The sequence below is a fragment of the Pogona vitticeps genome, chromosome 1, assembly GCF_051106095.1.
Source record: "Pogona vitticeps strain Pit_001003342236 chromosome 1, PviZW2.1, whole genome shotgun sequence".
Taxonomy (NCBI): Eukaryota; Metazoa; Chordata; class Lepidosauria; order Squamata; family Agamidae; genus Pogona; species Pogona vitticeps.
The window spans coordinates 348,746,193-348,764,366 of NC_135783.1; the positions used below are offsets into that span (position 1 = coordinate 348,746,193).

The following is an 18,174-nucleotide window of genomic DNA, read 5'->3' on the forward strand; positions in this document are numbered from 1 at the left end:
TCGTAATTAGCAAGATGGCCACCCAATCAGGCTCGGTATTATTTACTTTGTAGTCTACCATTAAATGCTGCTTTGTTGGATGCCCTTGCTCCGTCTGTTTCCATCAATATTTTAACTCTTCTGCAATCGAGAGATGCCACCTCCATGCCTTCGTCAAACATGGAGAGCGGGCTGGAATGGTTTCTGACCTTCAGGAGCTCATTAGAAGGTCCAGACAGAATGTACACAAGTCCAGCTATATAAACCTGCAGCTGCTGTAGGGACAGTCAGGGCCACTGTTTCATTTTCCCAGATCATTAATGCTCAGTGTACATATTGCACATTAGAGCTTTAGGCAATGATACAGTGGAGGATGGGCGACATCCTTTATTTCAAGAAATCTGACCTGGGCCATCTCTGGTCTTACTTTTATTGCATGTTTATGCACCCATTGTGGATTCAGTCAAATTCTAAACTACTAGTACAGTATTTGTTAACATGCTCCACACTTTTAGTTTGGATGTTGAACTGCACAAATCTTGTAGTTGCTTGTGTTTATACCAGTTACTGTGAACCTGCCTTTCTCAACATTCATTTTTAGATTTTATTAAGGACTTACTTTATTGACTTTGTTGAGTAATCTTTATGGAATATCAAAATTGTCTACCAGTAATGCCGTATTTTCTGCATATCAAAGATTGTTGGTAACTTATGCACTGGCGACGATGCTGTCATTTGATTTAGCATAAGCCAGCAGATTTTAGCGTAAAATCAGCAGCAGTAAACCATAACTGGATTATTGTCAGTTAGATTCCTGTACTTGGAGTGAAGAGCTACATCTTACCTTGGTAGAGTGCTGAGGTCTTCAGGGAGGAAGGCGATATCTAGTCTAGCATTTTCCTGGCACTAATATACCAAGACTTTAGACCAAGACAATAGCCAGTGTGGTGGATAGAATGATGGACTAGACCCAGTAAGCTTGGGTTCGAACCATGAAAACTCAATGGAGGGTGTGGAACTGGTAAAGCCACTTACCTCACTTACCATCAGTGTCCTGTTAGGGCCACTATTAATCAATTCCAGCTTGAAGACACTTAACAACAACAAATACATTCGACTTTTAGATTTTAAAAATCATTACACCTTATCTAGAAAACTATTACTCTAGCACATCAGAATATACTGATTACCTTGCCGTACTATCGCCAGAATTCTTCAAAGGAAGAGATAAATGTTGCATTAGAAGAAATAAACGTTTGTAGTGTAGAATCCAGGAAGGTCTTTTGACTACAGTAGTGCCTTGCTTAACGAGGATAATCCGTTCCAGAAAAATCGCCGTTAAGCAAAAACATCGTAAAGCGAAGATAAAAACCCCATTGAAGCGCATTGAAACCCGTTCAATGCGTTCTAATGGGGTAAAAACTCACCGTCCAGTCAATACAGCGGCCATTTTCGCTGCCTGTATAGCAAGGAATCCGTCCCTGAACACAGTGGGGAGTCATTTTAATCACCTGGTGGCCATTTCAAAACTGCTGATCAGCTGTTCGAAAAACGTCATTTTGCGAAGAACCAGTTCCCGAAGCAGGGAACCGATCATCACAAAGCGAAAAGCCCCCATTCAGAGCATCGTTTTGCGATTTCAAAAAGATTGTCATGAAGCGGTTTCATCATAATGCGGGGCAATCGTAAAGTGAGGCACCACTGTATTTGGATGTCCTGGATAAGATTTTTAAGGTTTTTGTGCCATTTACGTTACATAACATATCGTTTCCCATTATGGCGTTCCCATTTTGGTCTCTTTTGTCAGGAGCTCCCCTCAAACGTGTATATACCTTATAGTGCTCTTCTGTACGTGTGTATTTGGAAAGAAGCGCCACTGAATCCACGAAATCATACTTGTCAGGGCCATGGACACATGGGAGTTGTGCATTTAACCAGATTTGGTGTTGATGTGTGTGCTTTCTTGGAAGCATAATTTATGTCATCAAATTCTTGGCTCTTGTCTGACGCTGTGTTTTGATTTGTCACCTGCTGCAGCTTCCTGACTCACACCCGCTTCTCGCCTATATACGCCGTGATGACTTAAGAACTTCCATATGTTATCATTCCAGACAATTACAATCATTTACCCTGGAATGCCAGATTGGGTTTTGAAAACTTCAGTATTACAACTCTTCTCATTTTTTTCTTATACTGTATCCTGTTGTACGTGTCTGTGTGTGCATGCCTTTAGGGCTCTGATTCCCACTTGCCCCTGAATTTTTATTTTTATGCCCTCGTTTGCATTCTGCCCCACACACCCTTTGAAGCAATGGGTCTGGTGCTGAATCTTATTATAAAACTTCTCTTTGTTAAATTCTATGAGCTGCTTCTCAGACCATATGCCTAATCTATGACTTTTAATTATTTTTTTTCTTTTTCTCTTCTGCAACTTGAGCGGTTAGATAATAACCTCCTCTACAAGGTCATTGCTATTCAGCATAAGGGAGGAAAGAAATGGCCCAGAATTCTGTCCCTGTTCTCTTGTTATTTTTCTCTCTGTGTTTACATTGTGTGGGCTCAGCTACCTTTCTTCTAAGCCAGTGGTTACCTTGCCTAGGGTACACATATCCCCAGGAGTATGAACCAGGGCATTCAGGGGTATGCGGGGGGGGGGGAATAATAGTGGGGAAAGGCACATATGTCAACATTGTAAGACAAGATGCAAGTCAAAAGTTGCAAAATTAATTGAATGTTATGAACAGTGGCCGAGTGGGTTTTCTTTATTATTTAACCTCTAGGGAATGGCATCTTCCCCAGCTTTGTTATTTTGGCAAATACTGGGGAGTTACTTCCTAAACAGTGTGTTGCAAGCTATTGTGCCAGTTGTTGCTGTTTAGTTGTTAAGTTGTGTCTTACTCTTCGTGCCCCATGGACCAGAGCACGCCAGGCCCTCCTGTCTTCCATTGCCTCCCGGAGTTTGGTCAAAGTTGCGCCAGTACCAGCCTATATATCAGTCCTGTGAGCAGGATTCAACTATTAGTGAGTTTTTCTGGGTTTTCTCTGTGTCTCTTCTTTTTGTCATCATTTTAAATCTTAAATTAAATGACATTATTTTTCAACATGTGCACAATCAGATATAGATCAGTGGTTGAAAACCGGCACAATAAAAAAAGCTGTAATCTGTGATGTATTTACTTGAATTCATTGCATTTGTTGAGTTTTAAATATAAATATGTATGCACTCTCTGTTCACATCATTCCATTGCTTTTTAGTTGCATTATTGGGCTGTTGGTTTGCAGTTACAAGTTGTAAACTTGAAATAACAGCAGCCGTACCAATTACAACCATTTTGCTAATATGACGGGTGCAAGTGATAGAAATGCATTGCCAAGGGGGGTACACAAGTGCAAAAAAGGTTGGGAACCACTGTTCCAAGCTGTCGTCTCCCCATTGTTTTACAGTGGGGTTTGCTGCCAAATGCATTAGGGGGTCACCCTAATGAAATTGTATCAGGTTTCAGTGTAATTCATTGGTGTTCTCAGGTACAGATGGGCAAAAACTTTGGTTTGGAGGTTCGTGCCAGTTCGTACATGTGGCAGTACCACAGGTGCTGCATGTTCCCTCCCACTGCCTCCCTGGCCAATGACCCACCTCACGAATTGGAGCACATTCCTCTCCTCTTCCTCGTTAGCGGTTCAGCCAGTCCCCAGCAGGAGCACAGGCTTACCTGTCCCGCCTCCTTGTCTGATTGGGCGATCAGCCAAAGAGGCAGGGCAGGGAATCCTGTGCTCCTGCCGGAGACTGGTGGAACAGCTGAAGAGGAGGAGGAGGAGGAGAGCACAAACTGGCTGGTGAGTAGGGGAAGAGAACGCTCGTCACCTGGGGTGCCGCCCGTATGAGCCAAATTGAACCTCCAAAGTGAGGTTTGTGCTCATCTCTATTCTCAGGTCAGAGCAAAGCACAAAATGTAATCACAAGTGAGTGACCATACAAAATGACAGTAGGCAACCGCCCCCATAGAACCCAATACTTTAAAAGTCAGCAGCACTCTTAACAAAGGAAATCACTCTTGTTTATATATACATTTTCTTCTACCATGGATTGCTGCATATATAAAGCACACATCCTTCATATTTAAAGGTTCTGCCTTGGTGGGAGTGGCCCCAGTAGACCGTCCCCCATAACAAGACAACGGGCTACTGCTAACTAAAACTTTGTATTTAACTAAGAACTGAAAATTAGGGTTGGCCAACGGGCCTTGCTTAACTCTGCATCTCCCCAACGCCCAAGTCAAAAACTTGATGTCTCTCATGCAGTAGTCCTTAAGTGTCCTTTAGGGCTGGCCCTGGGCTGACGGGAAGATGCCTCTGTCCTCAAGCAGATCAGGTAGCCCACACAGGTGAGCAAGGCAGGGGGTCCACAGAGGTGCTGCGCTGAAATAGAAACTTCTCCTTGAAGATGAGAGGGATGGGCCTCGGCACCAGCATAGCTCTGAGATGTCGGGTGGGTCCTTCCAGTCCCATCGGCACCAAAGGGGTCCATTTCCTCCATCTCAAATGTGAGGTCAGTGTGAGGCAAGATTGGTGAATGGGTGGATCTTGGCAGTCACTCTGCAGAGTGTTCTGTTGGGACGTCAGTTGGCCCGGTTGGCTGATGCTGGTTTTGTCCTGGATGATGCCAGCATTGGGCATGTCATGTTATTATTATAATTATTATTTAGTTGTTGTTTAGTCGTTAAGTCTTCGTGACCCCATGGACCAGAGCACGCCAGGCCCTCCTGTCTTCCACTGCCTCCCAGAGTTGGGTCAGATTCATGTTGGTCCCTTCGATGACACTGTCCAATCATCTCGTCCTCGGTCGTCCCCTTCTCCTCCTGCCTTCACACTTTCCCAACATCAGGGTCTTTTCCAGGGAGTCTTCACTTATCATGAGATGGCCAAACGATTGGAGCCTCAGCTTCAGGATCTGTCCTTCCAGATCCATTATTATTAGTTTTGTTTATATGCCCCATTTCTCCCAACAAGGGACCCAAAGCAGCTCACAACATTAAAATTCACACAATTTTAAAACACAAGTTAAATATTAAAAGATAAATTAAGCAATATATGATTTAAAACATGGAAACATGGAAAAGATTAAAATTATCTGCTAAAATGGGGTTCAGGGATTCGGTAGTAATTGTTAAAAGCCTGCCTGAAGAGATGGGTCTTTAGCTTTCTTCTGAATGATAAAAGGGAAGGGCCGTCCTGATCTCCCGAGGGAGAGCGTTCCATAGCCTGGGAGCTGCCCCAGAGAAGGCCCTCTCCTGTGTGCCCATCAGCTGGGCTTGCGCTGGCAACGGGACCGAGAGGAAGGTCTCTTCTGCTGATATTAATTGCTGAGAATATGCATATAGGGAGATGCGTTCCTTCAGGTAACCTGGACCCAAGCGGTATAGGGCTTTATAGGTAATGACTAGCACTTTGAATTGGGCTCAGAAACGGAGCCAGTGCAGTTTTATGTAACAGGTGCGTTATAGGCTCCCTGTAGCTGGCTCCAGTCAGTCGTCTGGCTGCAGAGTTTTGCACCCGCTGAAGTTTCTGAACCATCTTCAAAGGCAGCCCCACGTAGAGCGCATTATAGTCACCCTTGATGTTTCTTATCATTTGTACATCGAAACATGACTCCAACTCTTCATCTTTGATTTCCTGGCCTTTCTTCATCTTCCTTCCTGCCTCACATCCTTTGTCCCTAAGCACCTTCCGTGGTCTCCATTTCCATACTGCAATGCTGGAGCATTTGTTTTCCAATGCAGAGTGGCCGTATAGCATTAATCTGACAAAAGCTACTCACCAGCATGCTCATCATGGCATAAAGAAAGCGCTATAACGCTAATAAACCCTCTCCCTTGGTACAAAATGTTACAAAGCATTAACTGATTGCTTTGAGGGGTGGGGGGTGGAATTAAAAGGTGCTGGTACTCCTGAAGGAAGAGGGGGAAAAGAGAAATAAATAATGTTGGCCGGATGTGAGGGGAAGTTCTGATAAAATCCATGCTCAACCTGGTCCTTACAGCGAATAAATCCTGTATCAGCAAGACTCCTTCGATAAACAATGAAAAAAAAAATTAAATTGCTTTTGTCCCAAAATCATAGCCCATCTCTTCTTAGGCAGACACTTCAAACAACAGTTCTGTAAAGAATGAGCTTTTTTAAAAAAATTAAAAAACTAAATGATATGGCTGAATTTTAACTTAATGTTACATGTCTTTCTTTTCACCGTCCTTCTGAAGCAACAATACACCTCAAATGTAGCTTTGTTTGGAATAACTAGAAAATGGGATGAGACAGAGACAGCCAACTAACTCGCTTGGATCCGCAGGCGTTGGTTTGTCAATTTCATCTTTCTGCTTCCATGGAAACGTGGCTGGAATTTAATCGAGAGTTCAAACGGGTGTTATGTGCCTTCACTCGCAAGATGCCCCCCGTTTGAAGCGCTTTCCTTTATTCCATAGCCTTTCTCTTCAGTGGAACAAAATGACTTAGATACAGAGAAGCCATGCGTGTTTCCTTCAGTGCAACAGACCCGTCTGCTTAGCCTCTCTTTGTATAAGCAGATCTGCTTTTTAAAAATAAATTAAGAAGCTGGGGTTGGCAGAATGAGGCCCTCCAGATGTTGTGGGACTGCCACATCCTGCATTCCGCACTATTGGATATGCTGAATACAGCTGATGGGAGATAGTGCACGTTTGAGTCCATATTTACTTTTCCAAAGGAAATATTTCCTGTTTCCTGCAAGGAAACTTATATTTGAAAGGAAATTACTGTAGTGGTTGTTACAAGATTAGGGACGTGGTGGCGCTGTGGGCTAAACTGCAGAAGCCTGTGCTGCAGGGTCAGAAGACCAAGCAATCGTAAGTTCGAATCCACGTGACGGAGTGAGCGCCCGTCGCTTGTCCCAGCTCCCGCCAACCTAGCGGTTCGAAAGCATGCAAATGCAAGTAGATAAATAGGGACCACCTCGGTGGGAAGGTAACAGCATTCCGTGTCTAAGTCGCACTGGCCATGTGACCACGGAAGATTGTCTTCAGACAAAACGCTGGCTCTATGGCTTGGAAACGGGAATGAGCACCGCCCCCTAGAGTCGAACATGACTGGACAAAAACTGTCAAGGGGAACCTTTACCTTTACCTTTACTGTTACAAGATTATAGTTTTTGTTATGTTGTCCAGACTGGCTGTTTTGGGTGTAGGGCGGATTGGGCTACAAAAGGTCTGTGGAAGTTGTGGGGAGGCGTGATATGCTATTTGGTGTGTGCTCTTCTCTGTCTGATCATCAAACAACTCCTTATAGCTTGATCGGCTGTCAGTTCAGTGCTTTCCTTGATGGTCTGAGTGCTTTACATTTTCTTCCTTCCCCCTTCTCTGCTTCCTTTCCCTCATTCTCCCCTCCAGTCTCTTCCTTGGAATCTACAGCCCCTGGAGATTGCTGTCTGGCAGCTAAACAAGCTAAGCAACAAACATGCTAAAAAGAATGAATGCTCTATCGCTGGGCCAGAAAGGTGCACCCCGCCTCTTAAAGGAGAAGGGTGGATTGTTTCAAGTAGAAACATTAGCGGACAAGTCTTTTTTTTCCTTTCCAATCCAAACTGTGCCATCAGCGAGACATATGTGTCACATCTATATGCCAGTGTGGACGGGCTCTTCAAGTCATTCTCTTACTTCATTTCTGTCCCTTAAGTGAAAATTTCCAACAATATTTCCTACTTTTGCATTCCAGACACCTATGATTATAAGCTCGTTTTGTTTTGGTGTGCTGTCAGTTTCCTCCTGGATGTTTGTGTAAATTCTTCTTCTGCATCTGCAGTTGGAACAGTAATCTAGCCCATAAACCAAGTGAGAATTATGTTGCCATGGGGGAAGCTGTTTTCATCAGCTGTCTCCTGCCCAGTGTAAGAAAAACTGCTCACAGTTTGTATAGATAATGAGATAATTGCAACTGATTCTGTTTTTTTAGAGCTAAGGTATCATCAAGGTGTAGTAGATTTCAGAGGTAATGAGGAATAACATCACAGTAACATTTTGAGTTACTTTTATCATTGTGAAGGGTTGAATTAAAAGATGGGCCCGTAAGTATTTTGTGTCATTTCTCAGGTGCCTTTTCTGCAAGGTTAGGGATTTGCAAAATGTATTTTAAAAATCCAAAACAAACCCTTCCTATCTTGCTGTTTCCCTCCTAAATCACATAGTTGATGTCACATCAGGGGGAGGGGTTTTCTAGCTAAGGTGGCCTATTTGTTTTCTTGTTTTAGATATTTTGATGTTTTTATGTAAACTGCCAAAAATAGTGCTGTGCACTAATGGGGCAGTATATAAGTTCCAGAATACATAAATACATAAATAGTGTCTTCCATGTAGTCTCCCTGGAAAAGACCCTGATGTTAGGAAAGTGTGAAGGCAAGAGGAGAAGGGGACAACAGAGGACGAGATGGGTGGACAGGGTCATCAAAGGGACCAACATGAATTTGACCCAACTCCGAGAGGCAGTGGAAGACAGGAGGGCCTGGTGTGCTGTGGTCCATGGGGTCACAAAGAGTCAGACACAACTAAACGACTAAACAACAACAACAATGTAGTCAAATATTTCTGATGCAGACACCCTATGAATTAATGACCTGCTACAGGTCTCATCATTAGCAGCCCTGCTCAGGTCTTGCAAACAAAGACTGGGGTTCTGTTGTAGACTCAGTCCATCCCATGTTATTTTGCCCTCACCCTCTTTTCCTGTTGCCATTCACATTTCCTATTATTCTTGAGTTTTCTGGTGAGCTTTGCCTTCTCACAATACATCCAAGGTACAGTCATGTTAGCTTCGAATAGGAATTAAGACTTTATAACCCCACTGTAGGAATCTGTACATTAATTTTTGGTCTCCTCTCTGTAACCTACACATGCCTGCAGTCCATAAATTCATTTCATCCCATTTACACCCTAATCTGCATTTTAAAAAAGAAAACTCCTTGAATATTTGGACTCAAGCAAATATTTAAATACAGTCGTGTCCCGCTTAACGATTACCCCGCATTACAATGAATCCACTTCACAATGATGTTTTTGCAATTGTGATAGCAAAACGATGGTCTAAATGGGGGGAATTTCGCTTAGCGATGATCGGTTCCCTGCTTTGGGAACCGATTTTCGCTTTATGACGATCAAAAACAGCTGATCGTCGGGTTTTCAAAATGACCGCCGGGTGCTCAAAATGGCTCCCCGCTATGCTTAGGGATGGATTCCTCACTATACAGGCACTGAAAATGGCCATCGTATGGAGAATCTTCACTGGATGGTGAGTTTTCAGCCCATTGGAACACATTAACCGGGTTTTAATGCGTTTCAATGGGCTTTTTAATTTCGCTTTACAACGTTTTTGCTTAACAGCAATTTTCCTGGAACAGATTATCGTCCTTAAGCGAGGCACCACTTGTATGTCATCAATTGTCCACAAACATTTCCTTGTTGTTGTTGTTGTTGTTGTTGTTGTTGTTGTTGTTGTTGTTGTTGTTGTTGTTGTTGTTGTTGTTGTTGTTGTTTTGAACCATCAAGTCGGAACTGACTTATAATGACCTTTTCAAGATAAGTATGATATTTAAGGAGTGTTTTTTCCTGTTCTACTCCCCCAGTTAATTTCTGTAGCTGAGTGGGGAATTGAACCCTGTTCTCCAGACTCATAGTCCATCATTTTATCCCCAAGACCTTTTTACTTTAGCCTGGCATAAACTCACTTCTGCGGCTTTCACTAAGAAAAAAAAAATTAGAACTCCTTTCAAACATTTTCCTTGTTTTTATAAGTCTTTGGGCAATAATCAAAGAATATGACTATGAAGCAGGCCACAGTCAGCCTCAATTGACTTCTTTTAAAAGAAATGCATCCGGCCTGCTGTTTCCAATAAATTTGGACTTTCAAAGCCTCAGGAGTCTACATGGGATGTTCGGTGAAGTGGCTCTTTGAGGGGTTTACAAGACAAAAATAGATTGATGGCTTTCTGAGAGTGGGGAAGAAATCAAGTACCATCATGGATTATCCCATTCATCCAGCAGTGATTGATTGAAAATTAATCATCAGATTGCCTTTGGCCATATTAATTGCTGAGAGTGACTGTTTCTGAGTGAGTGACCCTTCAAAGAAATATTCAGTACCAAGATCCTAATTACGGGATAGAAATTTTAAAAAGTATGGTCCTGCGTCCATCTGACTATAAACTCATGTATAGAATTTGAAAGACAGACCCGGCTCCCGTTCCCTTTGAGCCATGCACTTAACATGTGGCCTTGGGCACTCTGGCGTGCCTCATCCTTTGTTCACCCTCAATAAGTGACCTTCTCAACATGGCGGCTCCATGATGACAAAAGGAAGCACAGCTTTCTAAAGCACTTTGTGCCTATAAATTATTCATTCTTCTGCACCTCCTCAGACCTCACTTACAAGGTCGAGGTTTAAAACCATTGTTCAGTGCTAAGCATTTTCTCCTTCAGAGATTAGGGTCAGACTGGTGTAGGGAGTTGGAGAGCCAGGCGGGCCCCAACCTATCGTCTCGTTGCCAAGAATCTTCCTCGTTTAGGAGGTTTGTAAATGAAGCACTGTGGAATTGTTCCCCTTACCCTGTCACCCTCAGTCTTCTCTCTTATGTGAGTGAGAACAATTGTCCCCCCAAAAAATGCTTGATACTGTGGTGGCTGCTGTTTGGTTTGTTTGCATGGACTGTTAAGGATCAGAAGCAGGAGATGGGTTGCTCATACCTTTAAAACAATCAGTCAGTCATTCTCTCTCTCTCACTCTCTCTCTCTCTCTCTCTCTGTGCGCGCACGTGCAAGCTTTCCAAAGGGGAAATTGTGGAGACCCAGGACCTCACATCCCTACTTTTTTGCACGGATGTTGGCAAATCTTTGGGTCCAAGTCCCAAATCTGAGTCCAAGTCTTTGGTACCAAGTCCCAAGTCTGAGTCCAAGTCTTTGGGTCCAAGTCCTGAGTCTGAGTCCCTATTAAAAGAAAGCTTTTTCCCCCCCAGAAAAAAAGGGAATCCCGAGTCAAGTCTGAGTCTTTCGGGGGGGGGGGGAACAGAGTCAGACTTAAGCCTGACTTGATAGCAAGTCCTGCCACCCAAGTCAATATCCCTGCTTTTTTGTATACAGTGGGGTCTCTACTTAAGAACGTCTCTACTTAAGAACGATCCAACTTAAGAACAGCTCCATTTGCTAAATTTTGCTTCTACTTGAGAACAGAAATCCAAGATAAGAACAGGAAAAAAAAAACCTTTCCTGCTCTTTTTTTAAGGTCATCTTAGGTTAAAAAATATCTCCCCCTAGTGGTAGAGTACGTATTAACCAGCTTTGCATTAGTTCCTATGGGAACTAATGCTTCAATGTACGAACTCACCTCTACATAACAACAACAAAAAAAAGCCAGAACGGATTAATTGGTTTTCAGTCCATTCCTATGGGAAATTTTGCTTCAACTTAAGAACGTTTCAACTTAAGAACACCATTCCAAAATGGATTAAGTTCTTAAGTAGAGGTTCCACTGGACGGAAAAGAGCAGATACGGATTAAATGGTTTTCAATGCATTCCTATGGAAAATGCAGATTCAACATAAGAACTTTTCAACTTGAGAACCACCTTCCAATATGGATTAAGTTCTTAAGTAGAGACCCCACTGTATACCTTTCTTCCATGGGAGGAGCTCAGACACAAACAGTTCTTGAACCTACAGATGCGCAGAGACATGTGCCATAAGAGCAGGAGGAAAGGAACTGGGCAGATGTCTCCCCATTTGTGTACCTGTGTTACTGAATCCTGAGCATCAGAAGCAAAGCGGGTTTATTGTCAAAGCTTCTAGCGTGGGTATGGGTGTTAAAGAGTCTAACCCAAACGCGAGTCAGTGGGCAGAATGCAGGAGACTCCTCTGCCTTTATTTAAATCTGTTGCTTGGAATACACTTCCCAGAATCCCCCAGGCAGCATGTATTTATCTACCATCATCACCTCTGGTACCTGGTCGGCAGACAAAAGCTTTTTGGAGACCAAACCTGGATGCAAACAAGGCAGGCAGGAAGCATGTATCTTGTGCTAAAGGTAAGGAGCTGCTGCTAAAAGAGGGCTGCTTTTTGTTACTTTTTCCCCACGGGGATTTGACGGAGAATAGCCTGGGAAGACTTTTGTAGTGTCCCTATAACGTGTTAGCTACATGTGTTAGGAGCAGGGCTTTGGACCTCAGGGTATGTGCCAAAGATGGAGGGGGCTGACGCCCACCTTGGGGCAGAGCCAAACTTTCTAGGTGTCTTTCACCTTTTCCAGTCAAGATGACAGGTTGCTTCTTCTAAAAGGCTCCTGGAATCAAAACGGAAGGCCTATTCATCAGCCTCAAGACAGAGCAACAAGGACAGTGGTTTCCGACCTCGGGTCTCTAGATGTTCTTGAACTACAGCTTCCAGAAATCCCAGCCAGCACAGCTGGTGGTGAAGGCTTCTGGGAGTTCTAGTCCAAGAACATCTGGGGACCCTAGGCTGGGAACCCCTGGATTCCATCAACACCACCAAACAATGTTGATGGGAGACAACACCTTCTGTTTTGTGGCTTCGCATTTTGGCCCAAGGGAGGTACAGCGAAAGCCTGGGACATTACTGTGGAAAGGGAATGTGTTCCACTGCATGTTACTTGGAGGTACTCAGCTGATGTAATTATAATTCCTGTTACAATGTTTGTAAAAGTAATATATTTAATTGCAGATTATTAATACACTGGTGTTGTGTTGACCAACAGTCCCAGAAAAGTGGAAGTCAATACTGCATGTTTCTGTGCCCTATGCTAGCGCCTGAACTGGTACTGTGTCTTTGAAATACTTACAAAAATACTGTACAAAAGATGAAACAAACAATGGCCAGAATTTACAAGGTGCAAGGGCATGCATGTCCTGGTTGCGCAGTTGCACACATGGTGAGGCATATAGTAACCAAGATAAACATTAGCACCTTGCCAATTAACCATAATGAATCGTGGTTAAGTTATGCAGACTTTTTCAGAACATTAGTCGGAGCCTTGCCAATACTTCCCTTGCTGTTTAAAATTGATAAGAAAATACCATAAATTCTGAAAACGTTCTATGAAATTGCCTCTAAACTACCTTAAAAGGTTTTGAAAGGGATTTTAAGAGTAACTAGGAAATACTGATAATTCCACTGAAAAATAAATTTGTAGCTACTAATTTGCAGAAATCCTGATCATAGAATCATAGAAAAGTGAAGTTGGAAGGGGCCTGTGAGGCCATGAAGTCCAACCCCCTGCTTGATGCAGGAGTACAAATCAAAGGAGATCTGCCAGGTGGTTGTCTAAATGCCCCTCCAGTGTTGGAGCACTTGCCACCGCTCGAGGTCATTGGTTCCACTGTAAGTATACTTGCATAACTCAACATTACACAATGTTGTACACAATTATACTTGCATAACTCAGTGTTACACAAGCCTGTCATATCAGGGTGGAAGTGGTATCTACAAGGCACTTCTGCAGGCACACTGCGCAGCTGGTTGACATGGGAACTGTACATCTGACTATACAATCAAAATGTACAGTCCTTGTTGGTTGGGCAGACCCAGCATATTTATGCAGATGTCATGAGCCTTGAGGTGCAGTGGTTAAACTGCAGTACCGCAGTGAAGACTCTGCACACAATCTGAGTTTCAGTACCCATCTCACAAGGGGAGAGGCAATCTGTAGACTGCATAATTAAGTTGTAAACCGCCCAGAGAATGCTTTAAGCGCCATGGGGCAGGATATAAGCTGCACACTTTGCTTTGCTTTTTGTTTTAATATGTTGTGTCTAGAGCAGACCATCAGAATTCCGGTCATTTAGTTGCTTTTGAACTGTAACTAGTTACACCTCATCACTCCCAAACTAATGGTAGGTTCTCTGCAACTAGTTAGTTCTAGGCTCTGAATATGATCTCAACAACTAAGGCTTTCAAAAGACTCATTTGCTTCAGGTAGACTTTCTGGAGAGGGAATTTAAATTGGTTTTTAATAGTTTTTCCTTATGTTTAATATTATTATCCTCCTCTGCTGTTGTTACTAAGAATTCTATTTTTGTTTTCTGTAAGGGTTTTTGATGTTTTTCTATGTTTTGACAAGCTTTTGACTGAAATCCTGTTGCTTAGCACCATAAATCTCACTAGAGTAGGCCTACTGAATCAGTAAGGGTTTGGTGAGTCAGTTCTTTTGTAATTGGGCCCATCAAATCAGTCGAACTTAAGGAGGAGTTGACTCATCAAATCCTGTGATCCTGTGGGCCTGCTCTAGTGCAAATTACTATACTGTGCAACAGAGTTTCAGATCCTGAAGCTGAGGCTCCAGTACTTTGGCCATCTCATGAGAAGAGAAGACTCTCTGGACAAGACGTTCATGTTGGGAAAGTGTGAAGGCAGGAGGAGAAAGGGACGACAGAGGACGAGATGGCTGGACAGTGTCTGCGAAGCGACCAACATGACTTTGACCCAACTCCAGGAGGCAGTAGAAGATTGGAGGGCCTGGCATGCTCTGGTCCATGGGGTCACGAAGAGTCGGACACGACTAAACAGCGATGATGCAACAGAGTTTCAGCCATTCTTCTTCTAAATGAAACTAAAAGGAAACTCAAATCCCCTTCAAGAACTTTTAAATAATTAAGGCTCAGACTTTTCAAAGCTGCCTCCAAATGTCAAATACATTGCCTGTCCTTGTTTGTTTTATTTTCTGTTGCCTTCCTATTGTTTATCGCTGCCCCAGTTTTTCCTCTGACAGAGACAGAAGCCTTGAAGATTTTGTTAGTGTGCAATCAAATGTGCTCTTGTGGCCGTCTCTAGAAGCTAAACTTCAGAATCCCACATTTCATTAAATGAGGAGTCGGTAACATGCAGCTCCCAGGAGTATGGAAAACCTCCGTCCTTATACTCATCCCCTTTCTGACTCCACTGCCTGTTTATTTACAGGACCCAATGCAAGGTGTTGGCTGACATTATTTTGTCAGTTGACTAATCAGTCCATTATACCTACATACATTTGTGTACGAATAATGGTTTTGCAGAAAATTAAAGGTATTTTTTTCCTTAGACAGAGCATTTGTGTATGGCTGCAGGCACCATCTTAGAAAAGGCATTTCATCCTATGCGAAAACAAAAGTTGCATTTTGGACCACCATTCCAGAAATCCTGGACATTGACCACTGGGGATGCTGGGAGTTGTAATCCAAAAAGTAACTCTTCCAAGCTCTGTGTTAGAGTAAAGAGAAGATGTTTTTCCTAAGATGTACCTACCAAAAGCAAGCTCTCGAAATTAAAACTAAATAAGTAAAGTGTTGCCTTATTAACTGAGTGTGAGGATGGCCTGTGAGCTTAAATGTGGCCAGTTCTTACAGAATCTCCAACTTTCTCCGTGCAGAAAGGAACCACAAGGAGAGGCAAAGATAAACTTTAAAAGGTCTACTTAAAGGATAATTTTCTTTGAAGGATTGATAGAAGGAAAGGAGACATGAATGTATGTGTTCATGGGTATATTTTAATTTGAGCCCTAAATGTGTAAAGGGCATGCCCAGCTTTGCCCATTACTAGTAAATATTCCCTTCCATCTTGCAACATCTTTGCTATCTTCATTTCTTGAAAGTACCATCTTAAACCACTAGGTGCCGAGCATTACCTAAGCAGGGAAAGTCCTGGGAGAAACATTTATCCACAAGGCCTGTAGGCTGTTGTGGTTGTGCCTTCATCTGCAGCGCATCAACTCTTCAACTCAGAAAGCTCACCTGCAAGAGAGCACTCACTGGATGAGAAAAGGCATGTGAGCAGAGGGAAGTGAGCAGAGAGAAATGCTGAAGAAGCATGAGGCTAGAGGCAGAGAAAGACTGGCAGGAAGGAAAAGTGGGGCAAGGGAGGGAGAGAGAACAACAAGAACTAACAGGGTTGGGGCTAGAGCTGGACATGAATCACTAGTTCGGGACAGTTTGTTTGTTTTTTAATTGTTTATTTATTTGATGTGGGTTTTTCAGGGCTCTCTTCCTAACGGTTTGCCAGTCTCTGTGGCCGGCATCTTCAGAGTACAGGAGTCAGAACTCTGTCTGTGCTCTGGTGCAGTTTGTTTGAATAGTTGAGTATTTATAGCTGTGGGATTAGCTTTTGTCCTTTTCAGGAGATGGGTGATTGTGGTGATCAATGTTTTTGTTGTTGTTCTGACTCCTGAGAGAAGCAAAGTCCAAGATGGGAAAACACAGGGAAATAAGTGATGGGAGGGGGAAAGGCCTGGCTGAAAAACCAAGTCTTCAGCTTGTTCTTAAAAACTCCCAGTGAGGGTGCCAGGTGAATCTCAAGAGGCAAGATGTTGCAGAGGCGAGGGGCCACCACCAAGAAGGCCCAGTTTCTAGTTCTCTCCTCCCGGGCTTCTCTTGGGGTCAAGCCCCTCAGCCGCCCTCCCAGCCTAGCTAGATTGAGTGACATGAGTAGAGCTAGATGGGAGCAGGCAGTCTGTCAGGTATCGAGGTCCCAAACCATTTGTTTCCTGGCCAAAGAGCTGATCCAGTTTGGTGTGCCACACCCTCCAATGGCTGCCCACCCTCCAATGGTGTGGCCCCTGATTGGGCGCCTGCTGGAGGGGATGGGGTGCCAAACCATGGATCTGCTGTTCGGCCAGCAAACAAACTGTGCCGAACTGTTGAATCGGCGGTTCGCTCCCCTCTCTAATTTGGAACTAAGCCGATACAAGTTAAGCCATCAAGGTGATGAGAGGAAGATCAAGGGGCCAGTCAGGAGGAAGAAGAGTGGAGGTGTAGAGAGAATGATCCTTGGCAGGATTCATGGGCTTCTAATGGGCAACGTCAGTACTTCAGCCACCAGACCAGTGGAGCCCACGCTGCAGCTCTGCTCCTTCTAACTGGGAGAGGTCAACGGATAGCAACAGTGGTGGCCCTCTGTGGTGCAGGAAGGTGCCAGAGAACTCTCCCACACCTCTTAGAGCATCTCCTGCCTGCCTGGATGGAAAGGCTTCCTGGACCACGTGTGTCATCATTCATTTGCAGTGGTATGCTTCTGACCTCACCAGTTGTCAGTGCCAGGAATTTTAAGGGGGGGGGTACATACGGTGTGGGTCCTGTGAGTTGTTCACTCAGGTTTTACCGGAGCAGGGCTTTAAACCTAGATATTACCATTCCGTGTTTAGCAACATCAGAATATTGCAAATGCTGAATATCATTGTAGGGTGCCCATGAGCCTTGTTCAACAGAGAACAGTCCTCTCTTTGAAGAGCTAACGGAGGACATTTTTTTCTGATTGGCAGCATCCTCTGTTTGAAAAGCTGTATAATCCAACACCAGGTTAAAGATGCCGAGTGGGGGGGGGGGGGTTGAAATAAAAAAAGTCAGAGCAGGTGTCTCTGATTTGCATGGCGACATCATCTGGACATTAGTAATGTCCACTGTGGCAAGATGTATCACCTTACTATTTAAAAATACAGTCATTGCTTTTAAACTGGAGAAGGTAGCTCAGTGGATTGGGGACCCGGCTTTGGAGCCAGAGATTGGGACCTGTGCATCCCAGGAAAACAGCCAGCCTGTGTAGCTCTGGGCAAGCTGCATGGGGTCCCAAAGTGCCACTCAAAGAAGGGAATGGCGAAGCAATTCTGAGTACTCAGTGCCCCAGAAAACCCTGGAATGGGTTGCCATAAGTCAAAATGGACTGGATGAATTCTTCCTATGTGCGTGCCCATCTATTTGTAAATGCACGTGTTATGCCAATAGGTGCTCTCCTTTGCCCATTTGGAGATGTGTGATAAGCAGCCCCCTTCCTGCGAAGCCGATGGCTGATGTCCCAAAGACAAGAGATGTGATGCCTCATCATGATTGCTCTAAATTGGTCAATTGGTGCAGCTCAAACAGAGGCGTGCGTTGGCAGATGTGGCGGTGCTGGTGACATGTATTGTCTTTTGGCAAGCCTATAGGCGAGGTTCAAGGAGGCCGGTCCCATCGCCAGGCGTTTTCATGGCCAAAACGGGATTTGACCCCTCGCCTCCCCAGTCCTAATCCCACCTTGTCTCCAGCGCACCGCGCAGGCTCTCCGAGGCTGGGTGTGATCTGTGCGTGCGCACAGCTTGTTTATTTCCATTGCTGGATTAGAGTCGGAGGGGTGGGCGGAAAAAAGGGGGGCGAGAGAGAGAGGAAACCCCCTGC

At 44.0% G+C, this 18,174-nt stretch overlaps 1 protein-coding gene across 2 annotated transcripts in view; it reads left to right on the top strand.

The window, feature by feature from the left end:
* RTN1 (reticulon 1) overlaps positions 1 to 18,174 on the top strand; it is a 156,909-nt gene that overhangs the window by 101,117 nt on the left and 37,618 nt on the right. The window lies entirely within an intron of this gene.